We start from the raw sequence: 18,277 nt of genomic DNA on the forward strand, positions 1-18,277 counted from the left end.
GTGCTGGCTATCAGCCCTTAAATAATTGTTGGCCTGTACTGATTTAAAATATGTTTTAGTTTTAATTTTATTATTGGTATCTACAGATATATTCAGATCCAAAAATTCTATGTGTTGACTGTTACAATTAAATGTGAAGGACAAATCCCTATTGTTATTATTTAAATAGATGAAGAATAGATCTAACTGCTCCTGGCTACCTGACCACACAAAAAGGATGTCATCTATGAAACGGCGCCAGAGCACCAGATGAGCCCCAAATGGACAGTTGTTCCAGACATAGTCTTCTTCCCAACTGTCCATAAATAAGTTCGCGTAACTAGGGGCAAACCTGGTACCCATTGCCGTTCCACAGATCTGCAAATAAAATTGTGAATTGAATTGAAAATAATTATGGGTTAAAATAAACGTAATACTGTCTAATAAAAATGTTTTACGTGCTAATGGAATGGTGGAATCCAGTTCTAATCTGCGTGACACAGCTTGACAGCCCTTTCCATGGTTGATAGTCGTGTAAAGAGATGTTACATCCGCAGTTACCCATATGTACTCAGGCTGCCACTCCAGGTCCCTCAGGATCTGAAGAACGTGAGTCGTATCTCGCAGGTAGGACTTAACCTGTTGGACCAGAGGTTGCAAGTGATGATCTATAAATTGTGACAAATTAGAAGTGAGAGATGATATTCCTGAAATGATAGGCCTGCCAGGTGGACATCTAATATCTTTATGGATTTTGGGGATAAAATAAAATATAGGTGTACGTGCAAAGGGTGAAAGTATTTTTGGTAGTGTAGAATCACTGATATCACTTAACTATATGTATTTTTGGTGGTGTAGAATCACTGATATCACTTAACTTTAACACTTTTTAGCGCTATATACACCGTTATTTTCTTTGTTTTCCCAGTTTAGGTGTAGCAGCTTTAAACACACGCTACTATGAGCACTTTATTTTTCTCTAGAGCACGTAGGAATATAAATGTGGATCTTATTTTCCAAGACCCTGAATCGGTGCCAATAGTTGAGCCCAAAGAGGCTGACTTCCATCCAATTCTAGTCCAATTGGAAAAATCACTAATTGCAGAAAGTAAACAATGGTGGGAAGTTACCACTTTGAGTAAATACTTAGAAAACCATCGTATTCCACGTGGACTTAGAGTCCAAAAAGTACCTACAGTAGATACTCAAAATGTTCCATTCATGCAGGAATGGAACGATATTTTAGACAATTGTTCCTTTTCACTTATGAAATTACTAATACATCAGCGTAAAAAACACTCACTCAACTTGATGATGAGATTGACAACTTGAAAAGCAAGATTGATCCCTTTTTAAATAATGTAGAACTACAACAGATTGAACCCACAATAAAAAAGAGATTAGACCAAGTAGAACTGGAAATTGTGGGTACAAAACAGAGTAAGTTCTTTAGGGATAAGTCTGATTACGACACAGGTCATCAAATGACCTGGAATAAAAAAAGTAAAGAACATGGTGTTCAAAAAACAGAAGTCACAAATAAGAAAAGTGATTATCACCAGAGAACACAGCGTAGTCAGACAGAGAGAAGCTTTCGAACTCCTTATGATAAGAATAAAAACATAAGAGTGAATGGGTCAAAAAAACCACACCACTTACCCCTTTTGCCTATTCCCATCCCTATTCCGCCACCTCAAAGAGTGTTACCGCAACATGACACTAGTCAGTATTTAAAACAGATACATGCAAAAGAACTGTATGATGCACAATCGGTGGCTAAAAGTCAAGCAGTTTTGGCTAATAACAAATACCATGTTCTTTCTGAAATTGAGTCTGAAAGTGAGCCAGATAGTGTTTCTTTCACCCCACTACCGACTCAGGGAGCCAAAATGAGCTTTTCTTTTTTAGAGTGGAGAAAGGAAAGGGAACACATATTCCCACAGGTGGAGATAAAAACTCACACAAATCTCCAGCCTCTAGAAAATTACAAAAAAAGAAAAAATGCACCAGAGAAAGAAGGGGAGGTGTTAATATACATAAATTAAAAACTGGAAGTTCATATCAAAACATTTTTAATATTAGTCAACATCAACTTACCAGTATCGAAAAGAAAGTGTTAGGCAAAGGTCTTACCTTTGCACCCATTTGCGGACCAAACAGCTTCAATCTACATATAGATGTACATAAGTTTGCGCGCAAACTAGCACTTAAGAAGTATTTCTTGAAGGATCCCATTACTAGTCAAATGAATTCAAGGCCAAGTGAGGCAGAAACCAATTCAGAACAAACAAATTTTTTTAAAAAGAAATCCACTTTTTACCCTAAGTTCGCACAGGGCCATTTGGTAAACACATTTGTGGACATGGTAACTAAGGAATTAGAAAATACAAGCAGGACATACAAGATACAAAGAGATAACCTAGACCAACAAGAAAAGATTGCTTTACGCCAACTGGAAGATAATAAATTAATTGTAATAAAACCTGCTGACAAGGGGGGAGGTATAGTGGTGATGGACACCGAATATTATATTCAAGAAGCAATGAGATTGCTTGGTGACAACACCACCTACCTCCCCCTTGCAAGCAATCCCCTGGGCCAATACGACACATAATTTAAGGTACTGTTAAGTAGGGGCCTAGAAGGGGGAGCTATAAATGTCGATGAGTCAGAGTTTTTACTTTCACCCTTTGCACGTACACCTATATTTTATTTTATCCCCAAAATCCATAAAGATATTAGATGTCCACCTGGCAGGCCTATCATTTCAGGAATATCATCTCTCACTTCTAATTTGTCACAATTTATAGATCATCACTTGCAACCTCTGGTCAAACAGGTTAAGTCCTACCTGCGAGACACGACTCACGTTCTTCAGATCCTGAGGGACCTGGAGTGGCAGCCTGAGTACATATGGGTAACTGCGGATGTAACATCTCTTTACACGACTATCGACCATGGAAAGGGCTGTCAAGCTGTGTCACGCAGGTTAGAACTGGATTCCACCATTCCATTAGCACGTAAAACATTTTTATTAGACAGTATTAAGTTTATTTTAACCCTGTTAAATGTCCTTAAATTCGCTTTTTCTGTAGATTCACATCAGTATAACAGAATTCAGCATTCTTGTCGTTTGCACACAAAAACAAAACGTTTATTTTGAAAATAATTACTTACATACAAAAATAGTAAGAATGACGATGGTGATGTTTCAAATAGATTGATATTCTTAAGAATAGTTGCACATAGTAACCTTCTTTCAGTTAATATTCTATCCAGGTATTAACATGTCCTTTTCTCCTCTTCATGGTATTATCAATCTGGACTGGTCTTTCTTCCTCTGGCCTATCTTCTCTCCATCCTTCCTTCCTTCCTAAACTCACTAAGCTCACTGCTGTATTTATCCATAAAGACCCACCCAGTCAGCCATTTTAACCTTGAAGATGGTATATCCTAACATGGCATTTATCTACATTGCTGATGATATGAACTACCTCTCAACATATAAGGAGCTTCAAAGTTGCTGAACGTATAATTACTTCTGAATATAAAAGTCTTATGACAGCACTTTTCCTAGCTAGGACTTGTGCTGAAGCATTATTAACACACCAGCTGCTGTGACAGCTTCAAACTATTTAGGACTATAGCCTTTGACCTTTGTTCATTCTTGTTATTAGAATAGACTTCATATGTAATGAATACTAAGAGATAGACAAAAATGACCTTCAAGCTCATTCCAGTGTTAGAACAGTTTTCTTATTAGACACCATTTCAACAATTGTCCTTTAATCATTCATTCAGATGTGTGTGTATATGTTTAAACTTCTTTTAAGAAAAAGACAATTTCTTACAGCCCCTCTAATTTATATAAAAATATAAAAAAATCCCTGTACCAATCACACACCAGTTGTATCACATTCAAAGATTATAAGGACAATATGTCAAAAGATATCTCCTAAATCAAAGGATCATTATTGGAAGAGTTGGAGGTTTTTTGTAAATTTCTGTTCATCATTTTTTTCAAAATCTTCAGTCCATTGTTCCCAAGGGAACTCATTTACTTGAGATATATTAAATTGTAATGGAATCATATTTACATCTTTTGAGAGAATCTGTGACATATTCACTTGAATTCCATGTAAATATATTCCAATTGGACTTCCTCTAATACAATACAATCCTTTTAATAAAACCTCAGAATGTGTACACATAGGAAAGAAAGCTTTAACTATTTCTTTATCTGACATCACTTGTATACATACCCTGCCTTTTTCTACCAGAGTGACAAGATCGTGAAATGTTTTTACTGTCTCAATACAAAGTAAGCATGAACGATAAATAATCTTGACCTGGCGTAATAAACAAAGTATTTTAGAATAAAAATGTAAACAAGCGTAAAAAATCTATCCGTTAAGTCTTGCTATAATTGTGTAAAAAATAAAAATCTGGATATTGGAGACTATAAAATAATAACTGAATATTACTACCACTATTTCTAGTACTGTTATAGGAAATAAAACTCTTTCTTTTCCCAATATGGACTTTTAAAGAAAAAATAATAATACTTGTACACACTGTACATCGCACCCATAAATCTGTATAATTTTGAACCAATAACAATTCTTCTAGCAAACTTTGTTGTACTCCTAGAGATGTAATTCCCCGTTGTACTTTTTCAGTATTGATTATTTCTTTCAATAGTCCGAGTAGTAATAAATATAATAAAAATAGTCATTTTGTTCTTTTTCCTAAAAAATGAAAAAATATTCAGTCCCATCGGTGATGACTCTTGTTGATTTTCCTCATTCTTCTTGATCCCGATCATCCAATCTGATTCTTTATTCATCACATAATTACATAAGACCTGTAAAAATACAGCAGTATCATTATATTGGTAAATATATTTAACCTTAGTCCATCTGGACCATACACTTACAATCAACATATTACGTACATAAATCACAAACATAACCTTTATCATAATGTCAATTATATCATTAGACCCTTCTCAATTTGTTTGTTTACCAAAGAACTTTTTCATTAAAAAAATGATCATAATTGTCATCTACTTCACTTCCCCCCCTTTTAAAATTTTGGAAATACAGAAGACCTATTTTAATTCCTAAATTTTAAATCCTATTCTACCAACTGATTATGGATGATACTTTAAATCTTTATTTAATCCCTAAAATTTCACATGTAAACTTTCATCACTAAACCTGTGAAATGAGAACCCCTATCTGACTCAATAATGTGTGGAAAACCCCATCTGGAAAAAACATGATTCCAAAAAACTCGTGCTGTAGTAATTGCATCATTTTGCTTGACCAGAATGCTCTCAACCCATTTTGAAAAGACAGCTCTCGTAATCCAAGCATATTTTAACCCATTCTTCCCTGAGGGTAAGGAACCATTGTGATCAATTTGCCATGTGGACCCTGGGCCATCTGCTGGTGCAATACATTGAAAAGGTATTTTTTGTCTTTTGAGCCTAGGATTTCCTTTTAAACTTTCCAAAAGTGTCTCTTGTCCTACGTGACCCAAACTTTCATGATTGTAACAAGTACTAAATACCTTTAGGTGTTTTGGGACTATGAGACGCAGTTCCCCATTCTGGTCATGATTTATGGCCTTTTCCTCGAGGAAACAAGAAGGCCTTAAATCAACCCGGGAAATAGCAATGGACGTATCCTTTGCCTGTTTCTCTGTAAAGGAAAGGAGCTGCGTATCTTTGTGTCTGACTGTCACTGTGACACTAGTCTCTGTAAGCACTACATTCTGTTCTGTTAAAAACTCTTCCTTAGCCAAGGAATCAACTGTTGCATTTCCTTCAGTGAGAAAATCCTGTCCTGTTTTTTGTGTTATTTGGAAATCTTTCTTAAGTGTTGGAATGATATCTGCAACTGAACCCATTGTTTCTTCTGGCAATCTGTACTGACATTGAGATGGAACATCCTGTCCCTTCATATTAACCATCTCATCTTGAAATCTGCCACAATCATTTTTTTCCTGTGCCCACAATTTTGGAAAAATTTGCACAATCTGCTTGAGACAAAAATTATCACTGATTTCAGGTAATTGAAACTCACTGGTGACCATTTCAATTGGACAAACACTTCTCTCGTTACCATATTCAGAAGGATTAATTAACACAGGCTTTCTTCCTTTAGAATTTTTCCAAATTGCCTTATTGCCTAAATCCACAATATTACAAAGAGATGTTCCTGACAACATTGGTAACTTTTCTTTTGTTACACTTAACTGTGCCCCGGTATCTATTAAAAACTCTGTATCAAACCCCCCTAAGGTTCCTTCTTTATCCAAAGTTACTGGAGTTAATACTTCAAGAGGACGTGGTTTCAGATAGTCTAGTCAGGATGAATTAACTCTTTCGTCTTTGTGAGTTATGTTACAAACCTGTTTGTGTGTGAGATCATTAGTGTCTGTGTAACTAGCCATAATTTCTGTAATCTGTTTTACAAGGAGAGTATCCCGTGTTTGCTTAGGAGCTGTGGGCTGAACAACATTCTCTTTCCGCAAACTTTTTTGTAGATCTAAGAATTTGTCACAGTTTCTTCTATAATGCCCTACTTCTCCGCAATGAAAACATTTTAAACCTTGCAGCTGCAAAGGCTTGTCTGTTCTGCAGTTGTCACTCCTGTCACTCTGACTGTTCCAAGAGCTTTTACCCCTTTGAGTGTCATGAAAGGCATTTCTATCATTAACAATTTCTGAGATTTTAAGTCTGGGATTATTCTGCAAAAGCTGACGTCTAATATTATCAATAAAAAGAGCAGCAACTTCTAATGATTCTTTCTCAGAAGCAATTGCTAATGTTACTGGATCTAAAAATGTAATTTTTTTTTACAAATGCTCTAATCATTTTCTCTTCAGAATCTTGATCAGAAAACAGTAATTTGTATGCAGTCTGGAATTTTAACATAAACTCAAAAGTATCCTCTGTAATTTTGGGTTTAAGATCTTTCAAAATATCAACGGTAATGACTTGTTGGCCAGTGGAGATCTGAATTAATTGAGAAAGCCTGTCAATGCAAGACCCTTGTTTAAAATCACCATTCTCATCCGCTTGAGGCATGCTAACAGGCATTTTTAACCTTCGACTCATGTGAGTTGGTAACCAAAGTTTGTAAATCTTATTTCTTTGTTCCTCAGTCAAATTAAATCGATCTGTATAAGATTCAAAAATGTCTGCATTATGAAATGCATCCAGGTGATTTTTATAATCAGGTATATCTTTTAATACCTTCATTAAATGATCGTGAATCTTTAAATTCAGTGTGGCTGCTTTGTCATGGAACTTTTTCCTTGTCAGTTCTGTGCTGCTTATGTCAGTCACATCTACGTCTGCACTAGAACTAGGAATAAAAGACGCCCCTTGAGTATCTTTCTTCTTTTTGTCTTTACCAGCAGCGCATGCAAATTTGATATTAGATGTTTCAATTAGTTTTTCTAACTCATATATGCGTTTATATAAAATGTTACAATTTGAACATTGATCAGTTTTTACAACTTCGATTTTATGCGATTTCTCATCATTGAAAACCATCAAATTAAACACTTTGATCATTTTCATGACATTTCTTAATTTTTTCTTATCTTTATGCATAGTTAGTATTTTCTTATCTATTCTCTCATTTTCTATTTTCACCTGATTCCAAAGAGAATACCATAATTCAGCATCAGTAGATGTATGAGGTAACACATTTAACATCATATTACTGTCATTTGCATATGAATTAATAAATTCCATTACTTACGTTTTGTTAAGTATTTTCTTTCACCGAAAACTTGTGCTGCAAAAACTCGAATTGTTCCCCCACAAACGTCGCAACGTTTCTTTGAAGAAATTCCACGCTATTCCATTCAGCGCATACAAATGCTCCAGACAATGCTCCCTGCACGTCCCGCAAATGTACCTTCTTCCTTGGGAAACTTGACCAGACAAAGGCAACCCCCGAACAGTTCGTCTCCCTCTAGGAGATTCGTGAAACGTGGTTCTCTGTCTCTGATCTGTTAATCAACTGTAGTCAAATCTACCAAAAACTTGACACTTCTTTTTTTCTTCGGTTCGTTTCAATTTTTTCTCAAATCTTGGATCCAGGATGTATCGACCACACCCCCTCTAATCCAAATGTGACGAAAAAACTGAATGAAGGCTGGCTCGCCAATGTTAAATGTCCTTAAATTCGCTTTTTCTGTAGATTCACATCAGTATAACAGAATTCAGCATTCTTGTCGTTTGCACACAAAAACAAAACGTTTATTTTGAAAATAATTACTTACATACAAAAATAGTAAGAATGACGATGGTGATGTTTCAAATAGATTGATATTCTTAAGAATAGTTGCACATAGTAACCTTCTTTCAGTTAATATTCTATCCAGGTATTAACATGTCCTTTTCTCCTCTTCATGGTATTATCAATCTGGACTGGTCTTTCTTCCTCTGGCCTATCTTCTCTCCATCCTTCCTTCCTTCCTAAACTCACTAAGCTCACTGCTGTATTTATCCATAAAGACCCACCCAGTCAACCATTTTAACCTTGAAGATGGTATATCCTAACATGGCATTTATCTACATTGCTGATGATATGAACTACCTCTCAACATATAAGGAGCTTCAAAGTTGCTGAACGTATAATTACTTCTGAATATAAAAGTCTTATGACAGCACTTTTCCTAGCTAGGACTTGTGCTGAAGCATTATTAACACACCAGCTGCTGTGACAGCTTCAAACTATTTAGGACTATAGCCTTTGACCTTTGTTCATTCTTGTTATTAGAATAGACTTCATATGTAATGAATACTAAGAGATAGACAAAAATGACCTTCAAGCTCATTCCAGTGTTAGAACAGTTTTCTTATTAGACACCATTTCAACAATTGTCCTTTAATCATTCATTCAGTTGTGTGTGTATATGTTTAAACTTCTTTTAAGAAAAAGACAATTTCTTACAAACCCATAATTATTTTCAATTCAATTCACAATTTTATTTGCAGATCTGTGGAACGGCAATGGGTACCAGGTTTGCCCCTAGTTACGCGAACTTATTTATGGACAGTTGGGAAGAAGACTGTCTGGAACAACTGTCCATTTGGGGCTCATCTGGTGCTCTGGCGCCGTTTCATAGATGACATCCTTTTTGTGTGGTCAGGCAGCCAGGAGCAGTTAGATCTCTTCTTCATCTATTTAAATAATAACAATAGGGATTTGTCCTTCACATTTAATTGTAACAGTCAACACATAGAATTTTTGGATCTGAATATATCTGTAGATACCAATAATAAAATTGAAACTAAAACATATTTTAAATCAGTACAGGCCAACAATTATTTAAGGGCCGATAGCCAGCACAACCCGTCCTGGATACGCAATATCCCAAAGGGACAGCTCATTCGCCTGAAGCGCAATTGCTCCAATCAGGAGAAGTTTGCAATTCAGGCGAATGCGCTGAAAGATAAATTTAAGGCCCTGTGGGCTCCAATATGTGGGCCGTACAGGGAGACGATATCAGAGAAGAATCTATGAGCACATTTACAACATTAAAAGAGGTCTCATAACACATAGTGTATCACATCACTTTCTGGTCCATCATAACCAGAATCCAGTTGGATTAAAATGTCAAGCTATTGAGACAGTGCAGGCCAATTGGAGAGGGGGTGATCAGCTCAAACAGATCAGTAGGTGTGAAGCTGATTGGATCTATGAGCTGAGGACCCTCTCTCCAAATGGTTTAAATATCGATTTTGAATTGGGAGTCTTTTTAAAATAATTTGTAATATTTTAAAATAAGTATTTATTAATTTTATCATAATAGTATATGTTTTAACAAAATATTTTATGTCAGCACTTGGTCACTTTATTAGTATGAATTTGAGTGAGGATCAGATATTGCCACATCTTATGAATCTACGGTTGAGGCAAATGTATTATTGATGGAGCATTTAACATTTCAGTTTCTGTATATAACATTGTCGTTAGGTAATCTGTTTAGTGTGCTTGTATGTTTAGTGTGTGTTTAGTAAGGCTGTCTGATCATTAGGCTTGATTGATAGATCAACTGTATAGGCTGATGTGAGTTTACTATATCCAATAGCATTGATTCCGTCGGTATATAAGGTAATCAAACCCCTAGTGACGTACCCCCTGAAGAAGTGCGCATGCGCACGAAACGCGTTGGGCCGTTTGGTAGATTTTATTGTGCAGTGTGGCAGATACTTGGCAAAACGTGGGACACAGATTCTACTTGCAGAGGACGTTTTTGGTGCTCATTTGATGCTCCCAGAAAGGCGAATTCGGAGGTAATTGCAGAGGAAGAGAGAGCTCGAGCCCCCGGAAGCTCCGGTGTCGCGGAGAGTGACGCAGTTCCGGTTGCCAAAGGAAGGAACCCCTGGGAGGTCACGTGTTCTGACGGAGCAGCAGCAAAGACAAGATATATCCTAAACCTCTGCGTATGATCTGTGGCAGTCCTGTAAGTAGGATTCTGGTTTTTACACACCGGATCCCGCATCTGCCTCATTTATATATGTGTTAAATAAATTCTCATTTTATTATAGTCAGCCTTACTTGTTATATGTAGTGTTTGTCTTGTTTGTGTGTTTTGTTTTGTATACTTTAACTGATAGTATCAGCTTTGTTGCACTATGATGTGTTTTCTTTGTTTTTCTCCCTGATACACATGTGGAGTAACATCTTTAAGAAAGTTTGAGCATCCCTATACTTCTGCAGATAGAAGTCAAAGAGACATTGTCATCATTGGACTTTGCTTCACCTTTTGGACTATTACGGCGCCGGTCTGTATTGTATATGCTTCCTCTATACCATGATATGTAGATATAAACTATTCAAGTGATATCGAGTCTGAAATGGATTGAGCACTGCTATTGGGACTTGTGCCCCAAACCACCTACTTAATTATAAAGAACCCTATATGCAATTACTTCTTGACCCCATGGATGATTATAAAACATTGTTAAACACCTTGTTAAAGGCATGGAACGAGGCATTATATTAAACTCAGAATTTGTTTTTATGTGTGTTTATTTTCCAATGAAACCAACATATTACTGTACATCTTATTAAAGACATAAAAATCTAAAGTGTCCACCAGGGAGGCCTATTCTCAATATTATAGGTTCTTTGTTTGAGAAATCTATATATAGTGCCTATTTTCTAAAACCATTGGTCTTTAAATTACCTTTTTTAAATGTCTTATAATTTATTAAGAATTATGCATGACGGAATGATCTTCTATGGCTAAGTAAAGATGTAAAGGTCTTATATTTTTCTATTCCACATGATAGAGACTTTGAGGCAGTGGAATTTGTTTTTAAAAGAATTAGCATTTAGCATTGGCTTAACAATATGTTATTGAAAATTCCACGGAAATTATGTTAACAGACAATCTTATTTGTCTGAAATTTTTACTTGAAATTATCAGGAACAGCTATGGGTAGTACTTTTGCCCCATTATATGCAGATGTATTTTTGGGCATTTGGGAAAACAAATGATTTTTTTCAAAGGATAATCCTTTTTGGGATCGGATCAGTGTGTGGAGGTGCTTTATCAATGATGATATTATTGTAATTTGAAAGGGTTCAGTTAATTCATTATTTGTTATTTTGGAATTATATTAGTTATAATAAATATAATTTGGGTTTCACACACAGATTCGATCACATGAGGATTTCATTTCTGAATATTGTCCTGTATGTGGATGAGAAAAAGAAAGTACAATCAACTCTACATAGAAAGCCAACAGCTGGTAACTGTTGTGGATAATATACCCTTTGGAGAATATCTTAGATTGAGACACACTGCTTGACAATACAGATTTGTTTAAACAAAGTTACATTCTAAAGAAAATATTTCTACAAAGAGCTTATCATGAAATTGCTCTTGTAAAGGCTCACTATAGAAACTGAAAAAAAAATGATTGGTTCCAAACACAAAAAAGAAAATCGGTGATAAATATTATAACAGCTTTTATTACATGATTTCGCACAGCTTCAAGTGAAGTAAAAAAAAACATGGCAAAATTGGGTAATTCTGAGATGTAATCCATTATCGAGAGATAAAATGCCTAATACCTCAAAATCTATTTTCAGAGACGTGTTAAGACTGCATCTTGTACTGAAAACTTTATTATCAATTCTTTTGTAAACTGTCAATCAAAATATGTAGTATTTAAGGTGAAGTTTAAGTGTGGTATGAAATATGTAGGAAAAAGAGATACCGGCGCCCACTGAGTCCAAAATAGATGGAAGTCCAGTTGAAATAGTTCCAATCCCAAGATGATCTACAGTCACTAAATCCTTAGGTGCTCCGTTAGGACTTCATGCAGGGGAAGTGGAACATGGAATGAAAGAAGAGATAAATTTAGTGCAACACAGCTATACAGATTACACAGACATATAAATGCAAACTGGCTGCCACATGGGGACAAGACAAACAGACACAACTAGACAAACAACAGTAAAGCAAAGCTATTGATAAAAGTTAATTTATTATAACTAAAGAATGATAAGATAGGACAAGATGCTGATGTGCCGCTCTGGTGGGTTAAAATCTAGATAACACTCACAGGACGGCAGATGTAAAATCTCATTAGACCAATGTGAGCTGGTAACCACGTGTAGGGGGTTCGCAGGGTATTCAGGATGCCATGCACTCCTTCCGTTTCTCCTTGCTGGCAATGATCGGAAGTGACGTCTCCGTCGTGCCGAAACCGGAAATGATGTCGCCGGATATGACGTCACGGACTGGCAATCTCCAGTGAAGCCTCAGGAAGACGGCAATCCACACCTCCTTGCCCTTCTCTCGCTCAAACAAAGCGATTGTACTGCTTGTAGCACTATTCAGCAAATGTGTCCAAAATAGAAATAAAATAGCCCCTAAATAGGGCTATTTTATTTCTATTTTGGACACATTTGCTGAATAGTACTACAAGCAGTACAATCGCTGAGTGCCTTTGTTTGAGCGAGAGAAGGGCAAGGAGGTGTGGATTGCCATCTTCCTGAGGCTTCACTGGAGATTGCCAGCAAGGAGAAACGGAAGGAGTGCACGGCATCCTGAATACCCTGCGAACCCCTTACACGTGGTTACCAGCTCACATTGGTCTAATGCGATTTTACATCTGCCGTCCTGTGAGTGTTATCTAGATTTTAACCCACCGGAGCGGCACATCAGCATCTTGTCTTATCTTATCATTCTTTAGTTATAATAAATTAACTTTTATCAATAGCTTTGCTTTACTGTTGTTTGTCTAGTTGTGTCTGTTTGTATTGTCCCCATGTGGCAGCCAGTTTGCATTTATATGTCTGTGTAATCTGTATAGCTGTGTTGCACTAAATTTCTCTCTTCTTTCATTCCATGTTCCACTTCCCTGCATGAAGTCCTAACATAGCTCCTAAGGATTTAGTGACTGTAGATCATCTTGGGATTGGGACTATTTCAACTGGACTTCCATCTATTTTGGACTCAGTGGGTGCCGGTATATCTTTTTGTTTATGCTGTCTTATCTGATTGTACCATCAGTTTTCCACCAGGCTGCCTTCCTACCAATTAGGGCTCCCCCGCATAGCAGGGTTTACTGTATACATTCCCATTAGCGCTTTTTTGCATCAAATTTCCTTTTTTTTTTTATGAAATATGTAGGATTACCCATGCAATGTTTTAAACAATTAATTTAAGAGTATACAGTATGTACTGTATGCAGTTGACAAAAATAATGTATCCTATTCTTCAGCTGCTCATGTTGGGGAAAAACTCAAAGGTGAGACAAAGGTTTTATAATTTACAGCAAAATATTTGGTTGAAATTGGACCGAGTGGAGGCGACAGATTGAAAAAAAACCTCTTACAAAGAAAGCGCATTGGACAATAATCTTGCATGTTTAAAACGAAACCTTCCTGCCTTTTATAATAAAGGATTACTTTGTGGTGGGAATAAAGTGGTTGTGTTAATTAATTTGTCATTGATGCACACTCTTATTGTTGCCCAGATGAAGTCGCAGTAGGCGACGAAACGGACGTCACGTCGGGTTTTTAATGCTATGGTGTATATTAGTGTTCCAATATGAAGCTGTCCTAGTGTTATATACCTTCAGTAAGGATCATTACACGGGTTCTGTGCAATCGTGCCGGTCTCCAGACTCATGATAATATCTCACGAGCGGCAACATCCACGTGACAATTTCAAGTCGCGCATTTCAACAAATGGTATACCGCCCAAGCATAACATGATATAACTATCAATCCAGTTATTCACGAAAGTCTGGGTAACTAAAAGATCATGGGTACAAGCACAGTAGCTGCCCTGATGTTACAGCAGTAACATCGTTTTGAATATATGAACAGCTAACATCTGCTGGTGTCTCAGCTGGCTTTATCAAACTACTAATAGCTGGCTTAGTCCCAAACCACACTGTCTATCAGGGACCCACTCACCAATATAAAAGCATATCACACAAGGCTAAAATATTGGATCCAACACTGTATACAAATACATTTCCAGCTACACTGGATATAAACGTCTGCCATATGAAGCACCTATATGTACATTCATCAATAATAAAAAACTGATAGTAGTATGATATAGTCACTGTCTACTGTTTGTGACACACAGTGTTACCCTTCATGCACTTACCCACCCACACATATGTGGAGTCTGACTACTAGTCATTGCGCAGAGACTCTATTTAAGAGTATATTTTGACTGAACTTGCGTAGTTAAGTGGGTGAAGTTTTAGTACATTTTCACTGTGTACAATAAAAAGTGCAACTATCAATAGGGTAACCTTTTGATTCCAGATACATGGATTAACTGGATATAATCTATATAGATTGGACATACATACCTATATTTCCTTCCATCTATGTGGAACTACTATTTTTATGAACGTACAACTAAATTGGTCACTATAGCCTTGGATGCAGTGTGTATACACGTGACTATCAACACCACGTCTATTACAGTTAGGTGTTCATGAGCAAGCATATATACATTACAGGGCATCACTGTACTCTAGGACTAACTGTACTACCATTACATTAGTCATAATTTCCCCTGCTAGAGATCCTGCGTGTCCATTTTAAATACGAAGTGGAGGGATGTAGCAGGCATTTCTATACGAAGCAACACTCCTAGATTTATCTCCTCTTATAAACTTAGGGTTAATACACAGGTATATTAATATCTCACCCAGGGAAATATCAAAGAGGAGTTTATTCTGTAAAGGGTGAAATTGCAAGAGTTACAGGTGCACTATCCCCGTATATACCTCCTTGTCTGACATAGAGCCTCGAAGCGGGTATTGGCATTATAGAGGCACTAGGAACTTCATGGTTTTAAAGTTTTTTAACTAGTGATTTAATAAACTTATATATGTTGTATGTTTTTGCGCACTAAAGGACCATGATTTAATACAACTCAGGTCTGTGGTGCACCCTAGTGGGGATCTTTTTGTGTGCTCTTTACACACGTATCCATTTTGTCTATGTATTTATCCCTGGCAGCACGCGACTGAAATCATTCATTAAACATAAGGGTTTGAGCGAGGCATCTCTATCTTTCATCTTCAGATACCCCCTGCTGTCAGAGATACTGAACATAGAGCTGTAGGGGCCGTATTTGTAAGAGATCACGGAGCCGTTGTCGTTGGCTCTTCTGTATTCTACGCAGTATTCCACAATATCCACACAGTACCAAACTTTTATACATAACCTCCCCCCCACACACCCTTCCTTTGAATGCTTTTTAACTCTAAACTTCTCATAACACTGATGCACCAACCCTGCTGGGGTCTTCTGAAGTACGGAGATGAAAAATCCCTCAGCTCATTCACCCTTAACAATTTGCATGTTAAAGGATTGATTACCGGGCTGACAGAAAAAGTTTCCTGTCTTCACATTTAAAACCAGCACTGAAACACATTTTAATCTTTATATGTGGTTTCTACCTTTATAAACAATATGAAACAAATATGTATGTGCGTGGTTTACAGCAATTGTAGAGTGAACACAGGATATTCAGGAGCAGCAGACAGCAGTTGGGAGTTGTTGGTGGCTATTTGCCCTGTTACACCATTGCGGTGCAAGTTTCTATGAGGAGGACTGAGACAGCTAGCCGGAGGAACTCTCGCGAGAAGGAGTGACGTCATTGCGTCGCCACGTGTCACAGGATGGCCACGGAAGACGGGAGCAACCGGAGGAGCAGAGGAGTCTACATACGGCTGGGAATTACATCAACAGAAGGGAGAAACTGAACACTGTACAGTGGCGGCAGATCTTATTCTAACTCGGCCGGAACCGCAAGCCGCGTCCAGACGCGGCTGGGTCCTGCTGCGTGCCGCGCATCACTGATGCGCGGTCACGCGTGCCAGGGAGTGTGCGCGCGTGGCGCGCATGCCCAGAGTTCACCCGAAGGTGGTGGCGGGGAAAGGGGGGATGTGGGAGCAGAGGGGAGCCCCGGGGGACCCGGAGAAGAGGGGCAGAGCAGAGCCAGAGGATGTCACGGGCGCGGGTAATATGCGGCAAATGCAGCTGTCGTGCCGCCAAATTTGGCACCAAGCCGCGGGCCAAAACGGGCAAAAGTTAGAATAAAGCTGGTCGCAGCAGTATACCCCAAAGTACCGTGAGTACTGCTAGCACATTAGGTGCAGATAGAGAGACCCAAGGGGGTCTGTACGAACTGAGTTTATTTTCCAACTAAGGAGACTTTGGGCAGTACTTAAAGTGCAGGCATAAAGTGTTTCTCTATTGACTGCATCCGGCCAAATTTCCTAAGTGGTCACTAACACATAAAGGAAAACTTCAAGGACTGTTGAGAAAATCTGCAGAGTGTTATTAAACCCTGATGAGTGTGAGATACTCTGAATTCTCAAACGTTTTATGATAATTCACAAAGTGTGAGTTTTTTACTTGTTGTCATTTTACCATTAATTTTTATTAAACTGTGTTACACTATTTTTGTGTTTTACTTCTCTTCCTGCATGTGATATTACGCACGAGATCACGCTTGCTGCGGATTACAAGCTGCTAGATGTTCCAGATTCTTCATAACTGTTCCAGATCCCAGAGTGGATACAAGGCCTGAATATATCTTACATGCTGTGAGTGCATATCGTACCTTCTGGTGGTTAAATTGTTAGAATGTATTACCCTATGTTTGTCTTTCTTGTCTCCACTTGCGCCTAGGTCATTCTTTTTGGAAAATATGTATGTGTGTCATATTTTTTCAGCTACCTGGGATCCAAAAATTAGATTGCTAGCTGACTCCTAGCGCATGTTAGCCACTTACAGGGTAATTGGATGGGCTGTGATGTGGTCTGCGGTTTAACCTAGTTCCCACGCCAATACGTTCAGCTTAAGTGGCTAATGAGACCGGTGGATACATTTTGACAGAAAACCACTTCAGCTAGACCGCAAACCACTTATCCAATTGACTTTGCGGTTTAGAGGTCTACGGGTTAGGAAGTGATACCTATACTTCAAAGCAGCCACACAGGTATAGACATGCTTCTTCACTTAGCGCTTGGTTAAGCGCTAGACGCTCCCCCTTAGAGATGGCACATTTTCATTCATTCATTTCTACATCAGATAGTGGCTAATCTGCAAAATAGGCACAATACAGGTAGTGTAGGGGAAAACATTTGATGACAATACAGTTTAACCCCTTCAGTCCCAACAGGGATTAGGGTTAACCATCCGGGCATAACACCTTTACTATTGGCCTGGTTAACCCCCTCCTGCCACAGTCATCACATCCTCTTCAAGGGCACGCAGGTACACGTATTCTGCAGAAGGAGGGGGTGAGCGTGGGAGGGGCCAGATCCTTCTCCTGCGTCAGACATACAGGTACAGGGTCAGGGACTCCAAGCAAAGAATAGATCCCCGTGGTGTTCCTCTCCAAACGCCTATCCATATTCAACATGGCCTCCAAAAGAAGATCAATCTTTTGCGCCGTAGAGTTGAAAGGAATTTCGACAAAACTTAAAATATTCAGCATGCGGGTGAACGTGAAATGGGTGCAGGAGTAGGTGACCTGGGGTTCCCAGGAGAGCAGCGTCATGGATGGGTGCAGGAGCAGGTGACTTGGGGGTTCCAAGGAGAGCAGCGTCGTGGATGGGTGAAGAAGCAGGTGACTTGGGGGTTCCCGGTAGAGCAGCGTCGTGGATGGGTGATGGAACAGGTGAGATGGGGGTTCCCAGGAGAGCAGCGTCGTGGATGGGTGGCTGCCATTTGTTTTGCTGTGTGTGCATTCCAGCAAATTTCTT

This window comes from Ascaphus truei, chromosome 1, assembly GCF_040206685.1.
Source record: "Ascaphus truei isolate aAscTru1 chromosome 1, aAscTru1.hap1, whole genome shotgun sequence".
Lineage (NCBI taxonomy): Eukaryota > Metazoa > Chordata > Amphibia > Anura > Ascaphidae > Ascaphus > Ascaphus truei.